Source organism: Anomaloglossus baeobatrachus, chromosome 2 (genome assembly GCF_048569485.1).
Source record: "Anomaloglossus baeobatrachus isolate aAnoBae1 chromosome 2, aAnoBae1.hap1, whole genome shotgun sequence".
Taxonomy (NCBI): domain Eukaryota; kingdom Metazoa; phylum Chordata; class Amphibia; order Anura; family Aromobatidae; genus Anomaloglossus; species Anomaloglossus baeobatrachus.
The window spans coordinates 582,411,924-582,432,528 of record NC_134354.1 but is presented as its reverse complement, the minus strand read 5'-3'; the positions used below and the strand labels follow the sequence as shown (position 1 = coordinate 582,432,528).

The window sequence follows — 20,605 nt, the reverse complement described above, 5'->3', positions numbered from 1 at the left end:
TCATCAAGAAGCACTGGCCTATCCTTGGCAGTGCCTATCCTAACATCATGGAATTTCAAAATCCACCACTTATTTGCCATAAACGTCCCCAGAATATCAAAGACACTCTAGTCAGAGCTGACATGGGTTCCTCTATATCCAAAGATAGACAGAGTTTTCTATCTACACCACGTAGGGGCACTTTCCCATATCTTCACTGTGTACAGTGCTCCAATGTCACTAAGAGTGAATTTTTTCACACCCACGGACTGGCAAAAAGTACCCAATTAAGGGTTTCTGCACATGTGACACCAATTTTGTGGTCTATCTCATTAAATGCCCCTGCGGTCTCGGATATGTTGGGGAAACTACCCAGCATATCCGGGACCGCATCAGCAAGCACAAATCCACTATATGCTGTGGTCAAATGGTACTTCCAATTCCTGCACACTTTGCTGCCAGGGGTCATTCAATCTCCCAACTTTGTTTCCAAGTTCTGGAACATGTCCCCTTACCCAAGAGGGGAGGGAACCAGGTTCAGATCCTTCGGGACCGCGAGGCTTATTGGATCCATACATTACAAACCCCCGAACCATGGGGCCTCAATAGAGAGTATGAGTCAAATTATTAATTTTCACTCAATGTCTTATTCACTATATGTACTCCTATAGGAACCTGAGTCTTACAGATTTGTATACCTGCATGTACTATCTATAATCTACTCTTATTTCTCCTTACAGAAACAATGACCACCTTTATGACATGCCGGAACAAAATCTCACACCTTTCCCCATGGGCACTCTCCACTGACAAGGTAGCACTTCTAATCCCCTTTTTTACAGGTCTTTCCTACACACAACATAGGGCATTATCGGCATGCCCCCTCTTCTTTCCCCTGTTCCCCCTTTCCCCCCCATTTTTTCTCCCCCCTTCTCCCCCTTTCCCCCCCCTTTCCAGCCTCTCTCTATTTCACACACATAAACAATAACAAGACATATATGTGCACATATCAGTTTATATGGACACAGATGCTAACATATGGGTGACTTGTATATAACTATATACATCTCAGCCTGTATCCTTCCTTCTATTTATATATCGCTTCCATACACAAATGCATTCATATTACATATACATGAAAAAACAGGAGAAACGGAGTATATATGGTGCAAAATTATAACAAAGTTTATTTAGGAATGCATGACTAAAATTATAGCAAAATTATAACAAAGTTTTTTAGAAATGCATGATTACATATACATGTCTATTCTCTGCACAAAGTCCTTGCAAGTGACTGCGTGACTCCGCCCACTCCCTGCATCGTTACTCCCTCTCTGTTTTCAAATCCACAGCAGGTGTTACAGCCCGCCTGTATCCCCATTGGCGTCACACGCATGCGCACTAGCTAGCGTGCTGACATATGGAGACGGCACCCGGCCACCGCTCCATCCCGCCCACCCACATCACCAATGATGTCACCCGGGCAGTCGCACACGCTGCGCTAGGTGAACCCAGAAATGGCACCTGCTTTTAAAAGCGCAGAACATACTACAGCTCACTGCCGCCTGCCACACTGTCCTGCTGACACCCACGTCCTCTGGGACCCTGTCCCCACTCCTGGCTGTCTTAAGGTATTTGTATAACTACTGTCCGTACTGGTGACCATTTGTCTATTGTCCGCTCACCCAGGTACCTTTATTTACATTCCTTTTGTCTTTGTCTACAGGCAAGCTCTCCTCTGTCTCACTTCTTCTCCACGTCTCCCTGGCTATTGGTATGTAACTACTTGCACATGTAATTTGACTCTTCCGTACCACATACAGTTGCAATCGTGGTAGTAGCCTCTCAATCATTGTTTGAAGTGCTGTCTGCATACTTGCCCAATGTAATTCCTTTCCCTAGATTTATATTGCTTGATTCTCATATGACTACCTCCTCCTGGTTTGACTCAGAATAAGATTTAACAGTATTCATGCTGACTTGATTTAGTTGTATGATATTTTAACATGCTTAAGGTGCTCATTTACTGTTTCCTTTTTTCGCATAGCAACTTACTGCTGAAAATAAGACGCCACATGCTCATTTCAGTCCCTTGACGTTTCTTTTTCATCCTATGCATGATTCCATGACACGTATGTGTACATGTTACCACTTGTATTTATGTAAATTATTGTATAGCACATCACCACTTGGTTTGTAAATATTCTTTATTATTTCTTACAGGCAAATCCTTGATAAAGGCCTACACCGGCCGAAACATTGGTTTTGCTCTGTTTAGGTAGTGGCGATTCTTTTTTGCAGATAGTCTAATAAATCACTTTTTCATTACCTTTGTGTCATTTCCATATGTGTGCTTGGAATTTGCTATAATATCGTATCTTAATAGTCATAATGACCGGCATTCAGTCGTTACATTAGCATCACTATATAAGGTCTTGTTTTTTTGGTTATACATTTGTTGAAGTAAAACCATAACTTTTTTATTTTTAAGTAAGCCTCACTATATGAAAAGCTTTTTTTTCTGCAAAACAAGTGAGCGTTAATTTGGCGTTAACTTTTTTGTGGTTTAAATGAGGAGAAAAGCAGTCGTAACTTTTTATGCCACTTACTGATCACTCTTAATTATCTATTCTTCATCCGTAACAAGTTTTAACATGGTAGATTATTTGTCATATTAAGCTTGGCTACATATATATACAAAGATTTAACTTTATGTACCAGTACAATATGCTTAAAGAGGTTGTCCACTACTTTTACATTGATGGCCTTTCCTTAGGATAAAAATTTTCTTCATTCTCAAAATCAGAGAGATTTCCAACTTTTTATTTGCTGCATTTACAAGCTTCTTTCTATAGAATTTGTAACTGGTACTTTGAAGTTGGTTTGTTCTTTAGATCTTGCAAGCTTCACTGCCACTGCAGGTCTTCAATGCTGCAGCTCACTCAAAATCCCAGCGTGTACAATCCCAGACATCAGCGCAAAAGTTACACTGGTCTGAACTGTCAATAAGGAGCGTATTGCCCCTAGCAGGTAGGAAGCTGGAATGCTTGGAAGCTAATACGTTAAAAAAATCTTATTATATTCAACTTCAACTTTATCTGTTTCATGAACCGCTCCTTGTCATCTTGAGCTTTGCCTAGTGCTTCTGTTACAGCAGTTGATGTGCATTATACTTTATTTTAGAACTGATTTGAACGATTAATGGCAGCTTTTTTTTTTAAATCAAAATGACTGATATAGTTATTCAGCAAGTACATTGCAAATCTCTTCATCTGTGAGCATGTAGATGCCATGTGGATATTCATAGCTGCATGTTGGTTGCAATGTACAAGTGCATCTCAATAAATTACTGTATTTTTCAGACTATAAAACACACCGGTCCATAAAACGCACCTTGGGTTTAGGGGAGGAAAATAAAATTTTAAGCAAAAAATGTGGTCATGACACACTGTTATGGGGTGAGGATCTGCTGCTGACACTGTTATGGGGGTAATGTCCCCAAATTCTCTACTAAGATACCCCCATCCTGGTAATGATCCTCCTGCCTTGAATATTATCCCCATCCTTGTATATCTGTCCCCATCCTGGTATAGCCCCCTGTGGCACACATAAAAACATAAACGTTTATACACACCTTTCTTCACTCCACACTGCATCGCTCGTTTTCCTGTCTGTGCCAGCAGCAGCACCGCTGACCTGTGTGGAGACGTGTGTACAACAATGACGTCATCTCTGTGCGCATCGCTCTCCACACACATAAGCGGGCAGGCAGACAGGAGGTCATAACGATGCTCCAGGGAACGGTGACCAGTGAGTAAACTTATTCACTGCCTCCCGCGCTGATGATGATACACAGAGGGCAGTGAATATAGCCACATATGGCCACTCGGGGCTGTGGGAGCCAGGGATGATCACGTGGGCTAGCTGTTTAGTATGTGCGCACCCCCCACCCTGGGATGCAATGCATATGAAATGAGGCTAATGAGCGGGCCCTCGTTGTCACGGTAGGTGCGGCTACAGCTCCTGCCTCTAATGACCTGCTCCACCACCACCGCACCCCCCTTCCCCGCAGCCATGGGACTTATAGTCCGAAAAATATGGTAGGATATCATCAAAAAGTTAATTTATTTCAGTAATTCAATACACAAAATGAAACGCATATATTATATAGAGTCATTAAAAACAGAATGATCTATTTCAACTGTTTATTTCTGTTAATGTTATTGATTATAATTACAGCCAATGAAAACCCAAAAATCATTATGCCAGAAAATTAGAATAATTATCACAAAACACCTTCAAAGGCTTCCTAAGCATTTAAAATGGTCCCTTAGTCTGGTTCAGTTGGCTACACAATCATAGGGAAGACTGCTGACTTGACAGATGTCGAGAAGGCAGTCATTGACACACTCCACATGGAGGGAAGCCCAAAAAAGGTCATTACTAAAGAAGCTCGCTGTTCATAGAGTGCAGTATCCAAGAATATTAATAGAGGGTTTAGTGGAAGGAAAAAGTGTGTTAAAAAATGTGCACAAGCAACCGGGATAACCACAACCTTGAAAGGATTGTTAAGAAAAGGCCATTCAAAAATTTGGTGCAGACTCACATGGAGTGGACTCCTGCTGCATCAGTGCTTCAAGAGTCACTCCACACAGATGTATCGAGGACATGGGCTACAACTGTCACATTCCTTGTATCAACCCACTCATGACCAATAGACAACGCCAGAAGTGTCTTAACTGGGCCAACGAGAAAAAAGAACTGGACTGTTGCTCAGTGACTCAAAGTGTTGTTGATGAAAGTAAATTTTGGATTTAATTTGGAAATCAAGGTCCCAGAGTCTGGAAGAAGAGTGGAGAGGCCACAATCCAAGCTGCTTGATGTCTAGTGTGAAGTTTCCCTAATCAGTGATGGTTTGATGAGCATATAATTGGCTATTGAAGGTCCACTGTGTTTTATCAAAACCAATGTCAGTGCAGCCATCTACCAGGAAATTTTAGAGCACTTCATATTTCCCTCTGCAGACAAGCTTTTTGGAGGTGGAGATTTCATTTTCCAGCAGGACTTGGCACCTGTCCACACTGCCAAGAGTACCAATACCTGGTTTAATAACCATATCACTTTGCTTTATTGGCCAGCAAACTCGCCTGACCTAAACCACATAGAGAATCTATGGGGTATTGTCAAGACGAAGATGAGAGACACCAGAAGCAACAATACAGACAAGCTGAAGGCTGCTATCAAAGCAACCTGTGCTTCCATAACACCTCAGCAGTGCCACAGGCTGATCGCCTCCATGCCACACTACATTGATGCAAAATGAGCCTTGACAAAGAATTGAATGTATTTACTGCACATGCTTTTCATTGGTTGTAAGCCACACTCATCAACATTAACAGAAATAAACATTTCAAATAGATCACTCTGTTTGTAAAGACTCTATATAATATATGCGTTTCACTTTTTGTACTGAATTACTGACATACATTAACTTTTTGATGATATTCTAAATTATTGAGATGCACTTGTACATAGTCATCTAGAACAGAGTTGTCAGTGTTTGCTGTGGAAATGAAAGCTGTTGCTTGGCATATTTGCGTAATATAGCTATTATTTTTTGTTTCTTCCTTTTTTATTACTAATATATGTTTCTTGTAAGAAAACATACTTTCTCAAAACAACAGCTTCCATTTAGAATTTGAATAAATGACAGATTAATCCATTAAAGATATAGAATTATGTCAAGGAATGTTGAAACTATTCATTAAAGTAACAAAATGATTTGCATTCAATGTTTAAACAGATATTATGATGATAAGCAGAAAAATGTTAGTTTTCCATCAAAATATGTTTCATTGCATTCCTGATTTCTTGTAAGTGAATGCATATGGTTTAATGCAGAGACTTGTTGCCTTCATGAGCTCATCCCATTTGTTACAAATAATTTTTTTAAATAGAATGGTATAAAAACCATTGATGTACTATTGTATATCAATTGCCAATTGCTTTCTTAGGCCCCGTGCACATGTTAACCGTTTGGCAACTTTTTTTTTATCTCAGAATTTGTAAGCCAAAACCAGGAGTAGGTAAAAAATACTGAAGCAGTGACGTGTTTCTATTATACTTTTCCTATGATTCTTCATCTCCTGACATACAAATACCGAGATAAAAAAAACCCTCATCAAATACACATCGTGTGCCCTTGTCCTTTTACAAAGTCAGTTAGGGACTAGAGTAGATGACTGGCTGGTAATATAAAAGGTAAGAAAAATTGTGGTGGTAAAAGTATATTGCAAGAGTTCTCATTTTTTTACTAGGGCTTTATTAGAGAAAGTATAGAGAGCATAGGATGCACAGTTGGTCATAACCGTGCTTAACCCCTTAACGACCGCCAACAGTAATATTACATACTAGCGGTCATAATGTTACTGCCCGTGGTCTGCCACCGGCAGCATGCAGCGATCGGCACACATCTCAGCTGATTTTCACAGCTGAGATGTGTGCCTGTTAGGCATGAGCAAAATCGTTATCTGCTCGTGCCATTTAACCCCTTAAATGGTGCTGTCAATATGTGACATCGCCATTATAACGGCATCAGCGGTAAAAATTTACTCACCGGCCGATACCGGAAGTCACGTGACATGAACACGTGACTTCCAGGAGTTGTCATGGTAGCACAGGGTCATGTGATGACTCTTGTAGCTCATATGAATTACTTTCAGTTTCACGCGGCCTGGAGTTGGGTGTGGCAGAAAATTAGCATATCTGCTGTTTACAGTTGTATAGCTGTGATCAGCATATAGGGCAGAGCGATCGGATTGATGATCTCTATCGCTCCCTAGGGGGTCTATTAAAATAAAAAAAGTAAAAAAAAAGTTTTAAAAAATAAAAAAAAAACAAAAAAACCCTAAAAGTTCAAATCCCTCCTTTTTCGACCCATTGAAAATTAAAGGGTTAAAAAAATAAAAATATACACACATTTGGTATCGCCGCGTTTAGAAACACCCGATCTATCAAAATATAAAATCAGTTAATCTGATCAGTAAACGGCGTAGCGGCAAAAAAATTCCAAACGCCAAAATGACATTTTTTGTCGCCACAACTTTTGCGTAAAATGCAATAACGTGATCAAAACGTAGCATCTGCACAAAAATTGTACAGTTGAAAACGTCAGCTTGAGATGCAAAAAATAAGCCATCACTGAGCCATAAATCTCAAAAAATGAGAATGCTACGGGTCACGGAATATGGTGTAAAATGTGGGCCACTTTTTTCGGACAAACTTCCGATTTTTTGTTTAACCTCTTATATAAAGGTACACCTATACATGTTTGGTGTCTACGAACTCGCACTGACCTAAGGCATCACTCAGTTTTACCATATAGTGAACACAGTGAATAAAATATCTCAAAAACAGTAGTGTTTTCGCACTTGTTTTGCAATTTTTCTGCATTTGGAATTTTTTTGCCATTTTCAGTACACTGTATGGTAAAACTTTTGGTTTCATTTAAAAGTACAGCTCATTCTGCAAAAAATGAGCCCTCACATTACCATATTGACTGAAAAGTTACGTCTCTCAGAAGAAGAAAGGCGAAAAAAAACCGGAAAGCGAAAAATCAACCAGTCGTGAAGGGGTTAAGGCCCTCTTCACACATTCGTGTTTCCTGTACATGTATTGTCCATTTTCACATGTATCAGAGACACATTCATAAGCCTACTAAATAAAATCAATGAGGATCTTCACACCTCTTTGTGTCCATGTGAACCACGTGCATGTCCTTGTGATCTTAACGGTGACATGTCTGGGTTTTTTTTTCCAACAGAATCAATGAATTACATAAAGCACACAATGCTTCCATGTGTCAATCTTGTGACACGCGCCGAAAAAGACGCATGCCACTGAAATTAGTGGTTTTTTATGTGTTAAAGATGTGGAAAGATAAATACAGTTGAAACCAGAAGTTTACATTCACTATATAAAAAGATACTTCTGCAAGTTTTACTCACTAACTGACATGAAATGAGAATAAACCTTTCCCATTTTAGGTCAATTAAGATCCAAAATGTTGCCAAATGCCAGAATAATGAGATGGTTTAATAATTATTATTATTATTACCTATTTTTTAGCACTTTTTTACAAAGTGAAAAGTTTAGATACATTTCATTAGTATTTGGTAACAATGCCCTTAAACTGTATGACTTGGGTCAAATGTTTTGGATATCCTTCCACAAGCTGCTTTATATGTGCTATGGTAGGTATCAAAAAGGGGGACCCCACATCATTTTTTATAATTGAATTATTTATTTGGCTAAATAGCAGTATTTATCAGTATTTATCAGTATCAGTATTTAGCAGTACTATCTATCTACAGTATGTATTATCTGTCAATCTTTCGATCCATCTATCTATCCATCCATCCATCCTTTCACGTATATATCTCTATCCATCTATCTATCTTTCTTTGCACATTTTTAACACATAAAAAACATTAATTTCAGTATCAAGCGTTTTTTCCCGATACGTATCACACAGATGTTGCATAGTTGTTACAAGGATGTCACAAGGATAACACACGAATAATACACGGATAACACATGGATAACACAGTGATAAGACACGAATGACAGACATACACAATAAAAGCAACATACAGTACAGACCAAAAGTTTGGACACACCTTCTCATTCAATGAGTTTTCATGACTCTGAAAATTGTAGATTCACATTGAAGGCATCAAAACTATGAATTAAAACATGTGGAATGAAATACTTAAAAAAGTGTGAAACAACTGAAAATATGTCTTATATTCTAGGTTCTTCAAAGTAGCCACCCTTTGCTTTCATTACTACTTTGCACACTCTTGGCATTCTCTTGATGAGCTTCAAGAGGTAGTCACCGGAAATTGTTTTCCAACAGTATTGAAGGAGTTCCCAGAGATGCTTAGCACTTGTTGGCCCTTTTGCCTTCACTCTGTGGTCCAGCTCACCCCAAACCATCTCAATTGGGTTCAGTTCTGGTGACTGTGGAGACCAGGTCATCTGGCGTAGCACCCCATCACTTTCCTTCTTAGTAAAATAGCCCTTATACTGCCTGGAGATGTGTTTGGGGTCATTCCTGTTGAAAAATAAATGATGGTCCAAGTAAACGCAAACTGGATGGAATAGCATGCCACTGCAAGATGCTGTGGTAGGCATGCTGGTTCTGTATGCCTTAAATCCCCAACAGTGTCACCAGCAAAGCACCCCCACACCATCACACCTCCTCCCCCATGCTTCACGATGGGAACCAGGCATGTAGAGTCCATCCGTTCACCTTTTCTACAAAGACACGGTGGTTGGATCCAAAGTCTCAAATTTGGACTCACCAGACCAAAGCACAGATTTCCACTGGTCTAATGTCCATTCTTTGTGTTCTTTATCCCAAACAAGTCTCTTCTGCTTGTTCCCTGTCCTTAGCAGTGGTTTCCTAGCAGCTATTTTACCATGAAGGCCTGCTGCAAACAGTCTCCTCTTAACAGTTGTTCTAGAGATGAGAAGGTGTGTCCAAACTTTTGGTCTGTACTGTAGATGGACAAAATATACCTTGCAAAATGTTCATTTTTTCAACAGGCGTGTGAAGAGGGCCTAGCTTTGTGACAATTGCCTCAATTTACCTTGATATTTATGTCATGAAGTCTGTAGAACAATACAATAAGTATAAAATTAGTAAATCATGTTACTACGCTTCTTCCAAAACCAACTATAAAAGAAAAACTAGGTGATATTTTACCCATGAGACCCATTCTCCAGTTCAAGTAGTGCTATTCTAAAGTTTCTTTCAGTCAAGCAGTTAATGTGAAAAGAAGATAATCCTTTTGGGAGTTGAATTGCGACACTAATAGTATTAGTGTATAATTTGTCCATTTATTTTATGTTTGAGTAGTTAGGTGTTAGTTATTTGAAAAAGAACAACATTATAGTTGGTAAGCAGGAAAAAGAAGCTCTCGGTGTTGTTTGGCAAAAATTTTCAAATGTGGCCCTCATGCTTTGTTAGTTCAACTTGATGGCCGTCAAATTGGCGATCACTCATTTAATTGCCTGCTGGTTTCTCTTCTATCCAACTAAACCATTTTTGCAGGTTTATGGTTGCTCTAAATTTGTAAACTTGTCCTTTTTTTGTTTCAAATGAGCTGAAAGCTTACTGCAGCTCCCTACCTGCTTGTATACTTGCTGAGAGAAGTCAGCATACAGAGCAACATGAACAAAAGGATTGGGGATAGATCAAGTCCTTCACAATTATTTCAAGTTCTCTTTTCTATAGTAGTAGGGTAAACCTAGAGCTTGGAGTTTCTATTCTTACAGTGACATAGATTAATGTAGTTTCTGAGCCCAATCAAGAATTAAAATTCAGCAAAGTAGAGAAAGCCAGGATTACTGCAATAATTTGTTTGGTATAGAAAGTTTTCTTGAAAGGTGTTTCCTTCTGGTATTACCATGACTTTCAATGTTAATCACAACTTGCTTCATAATATTGAACAATTTAACCATTTTGCCAGAGCCTGTTTTTGCCTTCGTTAACAGGTCAATTTTTTCATTTCTGACCAGTGTCACTTTGACAGGTTATAACTCTGGAATACGTCAACAGATCCTAGTAATTCTGCTTTTTCATGACATATTGTACTTCATGATAATGATAATTTTAGGATTTTTTTTGTGTTTCTTTGTGAAAATATTGGAAATTTGAATATTGAAAATTGAATATTTTGAAATATTTGCAATTTTCAAACTTTTAATTTTTATATGAAATAGCAGGGTAAAATATTAAAGTGTAACTTTTAATGGTAATTTAAAAAACAGGGGAAAATTCACAGTCAATAAACACATAAAGTGACGATCCGCTGCGTGGGGAGGTAAGTACAGCAATAGTCAACTGACCTCTATCGGAAAGTCACAAGAAAAGCCTAATAGCAATATAGAATTGCAGAGGCAAACAAAAACCTTTAAATGAAAGGCAAATAAATTGGAATGGTCTCACCGGTATGTCTTTTGTTCATAACCCTGGTGGAGGAAGGATCGCAGAGGGGGAGCTATTTAATGCTTAGCTACCACCAACCCCTCAAATTGAGATCCATTAGCGGCATATTGCAGTCTCCCTACGCGTTTTTGGAGTACGCCACTAATGGATCTCAATTTGAGGGGTTGGTGGTAACTAAGCATTAAATAGCTCCCCCTCTGCGATCCTCCCTCCACCAGGGTTATGAACAAAAGACATACCGGTGAGACCATTCCAATTTATTTGCCTTTTATTTAAAGGTTTTTGTTTGCCTCTGCAATTCTATATTGCTATTAAGCTTTTGTTGTGACTTTCCGATAGAGGTCAGCTGACTATTGCTGTACTTTCCTCCCCACGCACTGGATCGTCACTTTATGTGTTTATTGACTGTGAATTTTCCCATGTTTTTTAAATTACCAGTAAAAGTTACATTTTAATATTTTACCCTGCTATTTCATATTTAACCCTTTGGGTATCTGCTATTGCTACTGCTATTTTAATTTTTATACCCTTAAATCAGAAAGTTATACCACACAAAATAGTTAATAAATAACATTTCTCACATGTCTACTTTACATCAGCACAATGTTTGAAACATCATTTTTTTAGGAAGTTAGAAGGGTTCAAAGTTTATCAGCAATTTGTTATTTTTCCAACAAAATTTACAAAACCGTTTTTTAGGGACCATATCACATTTGAAGTGACTTTGAGAGGCCTAGATGACAGATATTACCCACAAGTGACATATTCTAAAAAATGAACCTCTCAAAGTGCTCAAAACCATATACAAGAAGCTAATAACCCTTTCAGTGGCTGCACAGTAACTAAAGCAATGTGGAAGGTAAAAATAAAAATTTTAAGTTTTCCCTCAAAAATGTTACTTTAGCCATAATACTTTGCATTTTCACAAGAGTATCAGGAGAAAATGCACCATAAAATTTGTGCAATTTCTCCTGAGTATACCGATATCTCATATGCAGTGGAAAGCTACTATTTTGGCACACAACAGGGCTCGGAAGGGAAAGAGCACCATTTAATTTTAAAGCACACAATTGTCTTGAATAGAGGACGCCATGTCGTGTTTGAAGACCTCCTGAAGTGCCTAAACAGTTGAGGTCACCCACAAGTGACCCCATTTTGGAAACTAGATCCTCAAGAAATTCATATAGAAGCTTGATGAGCACCTTGAACCCCCAGGTGCTTCACAGAATTTTATAGCATTGAGCTGTGAAAATAATAAAAAAAAATAAAATACCCCCAAAACTGTTACTTCAACCCAAAATCTTTAATTTTCACAAGGGTAATAGGAGAAAATACACAATACAATTTGTGGTGCAATTTCTTTTTAGTATGAAGTTATCTCATATGTGGTGGAAATCAACTGTTTGGGCACACGGCAGGGTTCGGAAGGGAAGGACCACCATTCCACTGCAAAATTGGTTGGAATCGTTAGTGGACGCCATGTCACATTTGGAGAATCCCTGATGTGCCTAAACAGTGGAGCTCCCCCAGAAGTGACCCCATTTTTTAAACTAGATTTCTCAAGGAATTTATCTAAATGGTTAGTGGGCATCTTGAACCCCCAGCTGCTTTGCAGATCTTTATAACGTTGAGCCGTTAAAATTAAAAAATATATTTGTTACCACAAAAATGTTACTGTAACCCCAAAACTTTCATTTTCTCAAGGGTTACAGGACATAATGGACCACACAATTTGTTTGGAAATGTCTCCTGTAAATGCCAATACCCAATTTATGGTCAAAAACTACTATTGAGGCATAGTGCAAAGTGAGGAAGGGAGAAGAGCCATATTTGAGATCAGATTTTGTTGGAATGCTTTGAGGATGCTGTCACATTAGCAAAGCCCCGAAGTGCCTAAACAGTGTGGCTCTCCCACAAGTGACCCCATTTTGGAAACTAGCCCCTTCAGGGAATTTATCTAGATGTTTGATGAGCACTGGAGCCCTCAAGTGCTTCACGGAGTTTTATAACCTTGAGCCATGAAAATGAAAAAAAAAAATATTTACCACTAAAATGTTGTTTTAACCCCAGATTTCCAATTTTCACAAGTGGAAGAGGTAAAAAAAGACCCCATAATGTGTTACACAATTTCTTCTAAGCATGGCAATACCTGACATGTGATTGTATAGTACTGTTTGGCCGCACCACAGGGCTCAGGAGGAAAGGAGTGCCATTTGATTTTTGGAGTACAGATTTGAGGACTCCATTTGCAGAGCCTCTGAGTGCCAGAACAAAAAAAAAATCATCAAGTGACTATATTTTGGAAATAATGCCCAGCTGTGAATTCATCTACGGGTGCACTGACAATTTACTTTTTGGAAAACAACCATGGTGCCAAATGCAGTTAATGATGAAGAATAAAAAAATTGTAAATAAATGCATGTTGCGCCCAGTATATTGTAGTGCCCGTACATTGAGCCCAGCTCATGCTTCTGGAAACCTGTACCTTGTTAATTAAGTGGGTTCTCCTCATTACAACAATGCAAAACATGTGGACGCTAACTTTGGTTTAGGCACACTGTGGTGCTCAGAAGGGTGGAGGGTATTTGGATTTGGGAGTGCAGATTTTCTGGATTACATTTTTTGAGAGGGGGCAGAGATAAAGCGTTTTTCCAGAGCCTTTGTATTACCAGTAACGTGGAATCCCGCTATATTTCTGTTAACAGATGACGGGCCTCAGTGGTGACTTGTTTTTTTGTGTGGATTGAGTTGAAGCTTTTATTGTGAACATTTTACATAGCATTTTAGATCACAATTAACAAGAGACACTGGCGCTAAATAAAGGGTTGGGGGAAGGAGTGAAATGCGAGCCAACAAAATAAAGATATATAAAAATATTAAAAGATTTTTTTAGTTGGAGAATATTTTATATATTTTTTTTTATTATTAGGATGACAATAAAAAAACAACAAAAAATAGTAAATATAACAAATGCTGAGGACAATGTTGATGAGGTAACAAAAAAATGTTTGAGGCCTAAAACACACTTCCGCATAAAAAACGTCCATGTGACGGTCGCTTCCAGCTCTGCTGCATGAAGGTGACCAGAGCTGCAGAAGACACCGCCGCTCCTGTCAGCTCCACGCAGCTAATGAAGGGAATAGCGCGATCAGTTGAGCTGTCACTGAGGTTACTCGCGGCCAACGCTGAATACAGCTGATCGCGCTTTTCCCTTCATTAGCTGCATGGAGCTGACAGGAGCGGCGCTGTCCTCTGCAGCTCCGGTCACCTTCATGCAGCACAGCTGGAAGCGATGCTGGACCATCCTGGATTACGCCGGACATGGAGGGCTTTTTCGGGCTTATAAAATTGGTGAACAAGGCAATTTGTTAGTGTTTTTTTTTCTAATAAAGGATTGTTCGGGTGTGTGTGTTTATTTACTGTAATTTACAGATTACTCATGGAAGGTATCTCGGGGAGACGCCTGACATGATTAATCTAGGACTTATTGGCAGCTATGGGCTGCCAAAAACTCCTTATTACCCCGATTTGCCAACGCACCAGGGAAAATCGGGAGAGCCGGGTACAGTCCCAGAACTGTCGCATATAATGTATGCAGCAATTCTGGGCGGCTGCTGACTGATATTGTTAGGCTGGGGGGCTCCCCATAACGTGGGGCTCCCCATCCTGAGAATACCAGCCGTCAGCCGTATGGCTTTATCTGACTGGTATTAAAATTGGGGGGACCGCACACCGTTTTTTTAAATTATTTATTTATTTATTTTACTGCACAGTATAGACATGCCCACCAGCTGCTGTGATTGGGTGCAGTGAGACACCTGTCACTCAGCGTGGGGGGCGTGTCTGACTGCAACCAATCACAGGCGTCTGTAGGTGGGGAAAGCAGGGAATACGAGATAGATTAATGAGCGGCCGGCATATTCAAAGTAATTGTTGCCGCGCATTCTCTGCACAGCTGTTCCTCGCCGCGCTGGTGATCGGGGAGTGGTATGAGCCGGGGGAAGAAAAAAAACGAGCACCAATGTAAGCATGACTGAGAACAGCAGAAAAAAGGTAAGTATACTGAATTTAATTTAAAAAAAAATAAAAATAAGATCGCTAGTGTAAAAACGAACACGCACGAAACGTGCTGAAGATGGACATACTCCGTGTGCGGTCCATAGACTTTAGCGGGTCCATGCCTGCGTGCTGCCGGCCAAAAACGGACATGTCGTCCGTGCATAAAAGCGCACACACGTACTTATCACACAGACACATGTTCCGTGTGATTTTACGTGTGTGTGCCATCTACCATTGAATAACATGGGTCTCCGTGTGTACGTGTCTCCGGTACGTGCAAATATGTACCGCACACGTACAAATTAAATGGATGTGTGTTGCGGGTCTAAGTGAGATGAAAAATTGGAAAAAGTTAAAAAAAAAAGATATAGGATGAAAAAATAGGCAATGATGAGTCCCACAGCAATGATGAGTCCCATCGCGCTTTTCCCTTCATTAGCTGCATGGAGCTGACAGGAGCGGCGCTGTCCTCTGCAGCTCCGGTCACCTTCATGCAGCACAGCTGGAAGCGATGCTGGACCATCCTGGATTACGCCGGACATGGAGGGCTTTTTCGGGCTTATAAAATTGGTGAACAAGGCAATTTGTTAGTGTTTTTTTTTCTAATAAAGGATTGTTCGGGTGTGTGTGTTTATTTACTGTAATTTACAGATTACTCATGGAAGGTATCTCGGGGAGACGCCTGACATGATTAATCTAGGACTTATTGGCAGCTATGGGCTGCCAAAAACTCCTTATTACCCCGATTTGCCAACACACCAGGGAAAATCGGGAGAGCCGGGTACAGTCCCAGAACTGTCGCATATAATGTATGCAGCAATTCTGGGCGGCTGCTGACTGATATTGTTAGGCTGGGGGGCTCCCCATAACGTGGGGCTCCCCATCCTGAGAATACCAGCCGTCAGCCGTATGGCTTTATCTGACTGGCATTAAAATTGAGGGGACCGCACACCGTTTTTTTAAATTATTTATTTATTTATTTTACTGCACAGTATAGACATGCCCACCGGCTGCTGTGATTGGGTGCAGTGAGACACCTGTCACTCAGCGTGGGGGGCGTGTCTGACTGCAACCAATCACAGGCGTCTGTAGGTGGGGAAAGCAGGGAATACGAGATAGATTAATGAGCGGCCGGCATATTCAAAGTAATTGTTGCCGCGCATTCTCTGCACAGCTGTTCCTCGCCGCGCTGGTGATCGGGGAGCGGTATGAGCCGGGGGAAGAAAAAAAACGAGCACCAATGTAAGCATGACTGAGAACAGCAGAAAAAAGGTAAGTATACTGAATTTAATTTAAAAAAAATAAAAATAAGATCGCTAGTGTAAAAACGAACACGCACGAAACGTGCTGAACACGGACATACTCCGTGTGCGGTCCATAGACTTTAGCGGGTCCGTGCCTGCGTGCTGCCGGCCAAAAACGGACATGTCATCCGTGCAGAAAAGCGCACACACGTACTTATCACACGGACACATGTTCCGTGTGATTTTACGTGTGTGTGCCATCTACCATTGAATAACATGGGTCTCCGTGTGTACGTGTCTCCGGTACGTGCAAATATGTACCGCACACGTACAAATTAAACGGATGTGTGTTGCGGGTCTAAGTGAGATGAAAAATTGGAAAAAGTTAAAAAAAAAAGATATAGGATGAAAAAATAGGCAATGATGAGTCCCACAGGAATGGATGGAGCTGCAGGTAGTGGACAGGATCCGAACCGGTCCAGTCAAGCATGGAAATAAGTCCAAAATGATTACTACCACACTACCAATTAGGGGACATTAAAGAATGATACATACCTGATGGATATGAACAGGGGTTAAATACTGAATCTGAAGTTGTCAAAAAAGTGATGGTGGAGCAAATTTGTCTGTTCGAATGAAGGTTAGCCTGCAAAGTATTATAAATAGAATGTGGTAACAAGTGTAAATAAAGATTTGAATAAAGGTATATAGAGCTCCCTGGTAATGTTACAACAATTACAGTGTTATAACAATTACATGAAATGCAGTCTTGTCTTTTGAGAGTAGGTCTAGATCTTACAAAGTGGGAATGGGGACCTCTTTAAGAAACCATATACTGATGATGGGTAAATAAATAATTACTGCTGTATGTAGGAAAAAAATTGGTAAATGCAATTCTTAAAGGGTAAGGTACACCTAATATCAGGAGTTGAAAATTAATATACTGTGATGGGTAGTCTTTATGATGGGAATGATAATTCTGTAGTCTGGATATGGCCTTTAATTGGGCCTGAGATGATGGGATTGGTGGTGAAGAACCGCTTGTCGTGATGGTGAGTAAGCAAATGGTGATAGCTGGGGATATAAAAGGTAAAAATGTGTATTACTGAAGGGTTAAAATAAGTTAAAAAAATGGCAACAATCTATATATATAATTGCCATATTCTGTCTGTCTGTCTTGCTCCAAAATTACCGTATTTTTGGACTATAAGACGCACCTGACCATAAGACGCACCCTGGTTTTAGAGCAGGAAAATAGGAAAATAAAATTTTAAGCAAAAAATGGAGTCATGACACTGTTATGGGGCGAGGATCTGCTGCTGACACTGTTATGTGGGTAATGTCCCCAAATTCTCTACTAAGATCCTGGTAATGATCCTCATGCCATGTATATACAGTATATACCCCCAACCTGCTCATATATCCCCATCCTGCTCATATACCTCCATCATGATCATATACCCCCATCCTGCTCATATACACCCAACCTGCTCATATACCCCCATCCTGCTCATATACCCCAATCCTTGCTCATAATATACCCCCATCCTTGCTCATAATATACCCCCATCCTGCTCATAATATACCCCCGTTCTGCTCATAATATACCCCCATCCTGCTCATAATATACCCCCATCCTGCTCATACACCCCATCCTGCTCATAATATACCCCCATTTTGCTCATAATATACCCCCATTCTGCTCATAATATACCCCTATCCTGCTCATAATATACTCCCATCCTGCTATACAGGCAGCACAGCTGAGTGTAGCCGTCCCCATTCCCCTGCAGTACCGCGATCTCCTCCTGGCTGCCAGCGGCCGCTGAGTGGAGCGATCCCCGTTCCCCTGCAGCACCACGATGTCCTCCTGGCTGCCGGCAGCTGCGTGTGGACATGTGCGCACAGCGATGACGTCATCGCTGTGCGCACCGCTAGTCTCCACTCAGCGGCCGCTGGCACAGACAGGAGGACATCGCGGTGCTACAGGGGAACAGGGACGGCTACATTCAGTGGCCGCCAGCAGCCAGGAGGAGATCGCGGTACTGCAGGGGAACGATGACAGGTAAGTGTACTGATTCACTGCACTCCGCGCTGATGATGATGCACGGGGGGCAGTGAATACAGCCGCACATGACCACTCCAGGCTGTAGGTGCCAGGGGTGATCATGTGGGCCGGCTGTTTATCCCTCGTCCATCATCCCGCCCACCTGTCAGCGCTGAGAGATGATGGGCGGGATGATGGGCGTGCATATTAAATGAGCGGGTCCACGTAGTAACGGCAGGTGCTGCTGCAGCCTGCTCATGCCCCCGATGACCCGCTCTACCGCAGCACTCTAATTCCGCGCAGCCCTACATTCAGACCATAAGACGCACCCCCCACTTACCCCCAACATTTGGGGGAAAAAAAGTGCGTCTTATGGTCCGAAAAATACGGTATGTCGTTACAGTGACAACCGTCACCTTGGCCGCTCGCCTCGCCTTGGCTCCGCCCCCCCCTCACGGATTGGCCACTCAGCCAGGCTCTGCCCCTCACACGGATTGGCCGCTCGCCCCGGTCCCCTGCACACATTGGCCGCTCGGCCAAGCCCCGCCCCCTCACGCATTGGACTCTCACCCTGGCCCCGCCCTCCACACGCATTCCCCGAACCCACACGGAGCGCCGACTCCCAGGTGACTGCTGCATCCCCAGAAGCCCACACCGGCAAGACAAAGTGGAGAAAAGCTGGATGTGTGAAACCACTAGCTTACCCCGGCTCCCGGCACACCTGTGCCAGTGCCGCCATAGGCTGGTAATCATGGTACACATCGGGTAACTATAGAAACCGCTTTCCTTAGTTACCCGATGTGTCACATGGTTACTAGCTTACCCGGGATCCCGGCACAGTCAGCACTGTCGTTTTGAAAAGTTACTTACCTTTTCTCCACTTTGTCGGATCCGGCGCGCTCCCGTGCACTGTGTACACTACAGTGGCCGCACGACAAGCTCCGATCACAGGTTGTCATGTGACCGGAGCATTTGACCAGGATGCTGCAGCACGGCCACTGTACTGTACACAGTGTATGGCTGCTTTCAGACGTCCGTGTTTAATCAGGTACCAGTCACACGCATGGTTATGGTCATACGTGTGACATCAGTGTTTGCATGCATGTGACAGGTACCGGAGAAAACACGGGTTTGTGAAATAAAAATATTTTTCATATTTACCTGCTTTCTCTGGCTCTGCTGCCTCCCGCTCCTGACCGCCTATCAACACACACACACACACATACACACACACACACTGAGCACATATACACACATAGCAGACACACATGGATACACCGAGTGCATACACACATAGCGCACATGCATGTATACACACACACACACACACTGAGCACATATACACATAGCAGACACACATGGATAAACCGAGCGCTTACACACATAGCGCACATGCATGTACACAAACACACACACACTCTGCTGTATACTCACCCAGCAATGCGGTCCCCGGCACTGAAGTCCCCAGCGCTGTTCCTGCTTCAAGCTCCACAGGGCACTGAATATTCAGTGAGTAGAATGAGCGGCGATAAGGAGCGTGAGGTAGAAGAGCCAGAGACAGCATCGCTGGAGAGAAGTAAATATAGAAAATATTTTTATTAAAAAGACCCATATTTTCTCCGGTATGTTTTACACTGATGTCACACGGATCACATCAGGGTGGGATCCGTGTGACATCCGTGCTGCTGGAGATGCCTGCATGTGTGCATGCAGGGTCATGTAAATTCACACGGTCCGTGTACAAACACGGACGTGTGAGGCACATCATAGAATAACATGGGTACGTGTGACATCCGTGTTAACAACGGATGTCACACGTACCTAAAACACAGACGTCTGAAACCAGCCTATGGCAGTGCGCCGGATCCGACAAAGTGGAGAAAAGCCGGATATGTGAAACCACTAGCTTACCCCGGCTCCCGACACACGTGTGCCGGAGCCGGCGTACGCTGGTAACTATGGTACACATCGGGTAACTATAGAAACCGCTTTGCTTAGTTACCCAATGTGTAACATGGTTATTAGTAGAGATGAGCGAACCGGTCCCGGTTCGGCTCGAGGTCGGTTCGCCGAACGGAGGTCCCGTTCGAGTTCAGTTCGTTGAACGTTCGACGAACCGAACTCGAACCGCATAGGAAACAATGGCAGGCATTCACAAACACATAAAAACACCTAGAAAACACCCTCAAAGGTGTCCAAAAGGTGACAAACAACTCACAACAAAACACAAACACATGGGAAAGTGACAAGGACATATACTCA

At 41.8% G+C, this 20,605-nt stretch overlaps 1 long non-coding RNA gene across 1 annotated transcript; it reads left to right on the top strand.

Annotated features, from left to right (window-relative positions):
- The first annotated feature begins 719 nt into the window (after positions 1-719).
- LOC142290405 (uncharacterized) lies at positions 720-2,107 on the top strand. The gene is made up of 3 exons (XR_012750298.1): positions 720-793; positions 1,706-1,753; positions 2,027-2,107. It is a non-coding gene; the product is annotated as an uncharacterized LOC142290405 (long non-coding RNA).
- The last annotated feature ends 18,498 nt before the right edge of the window (positions 2,108-20,605 follow it).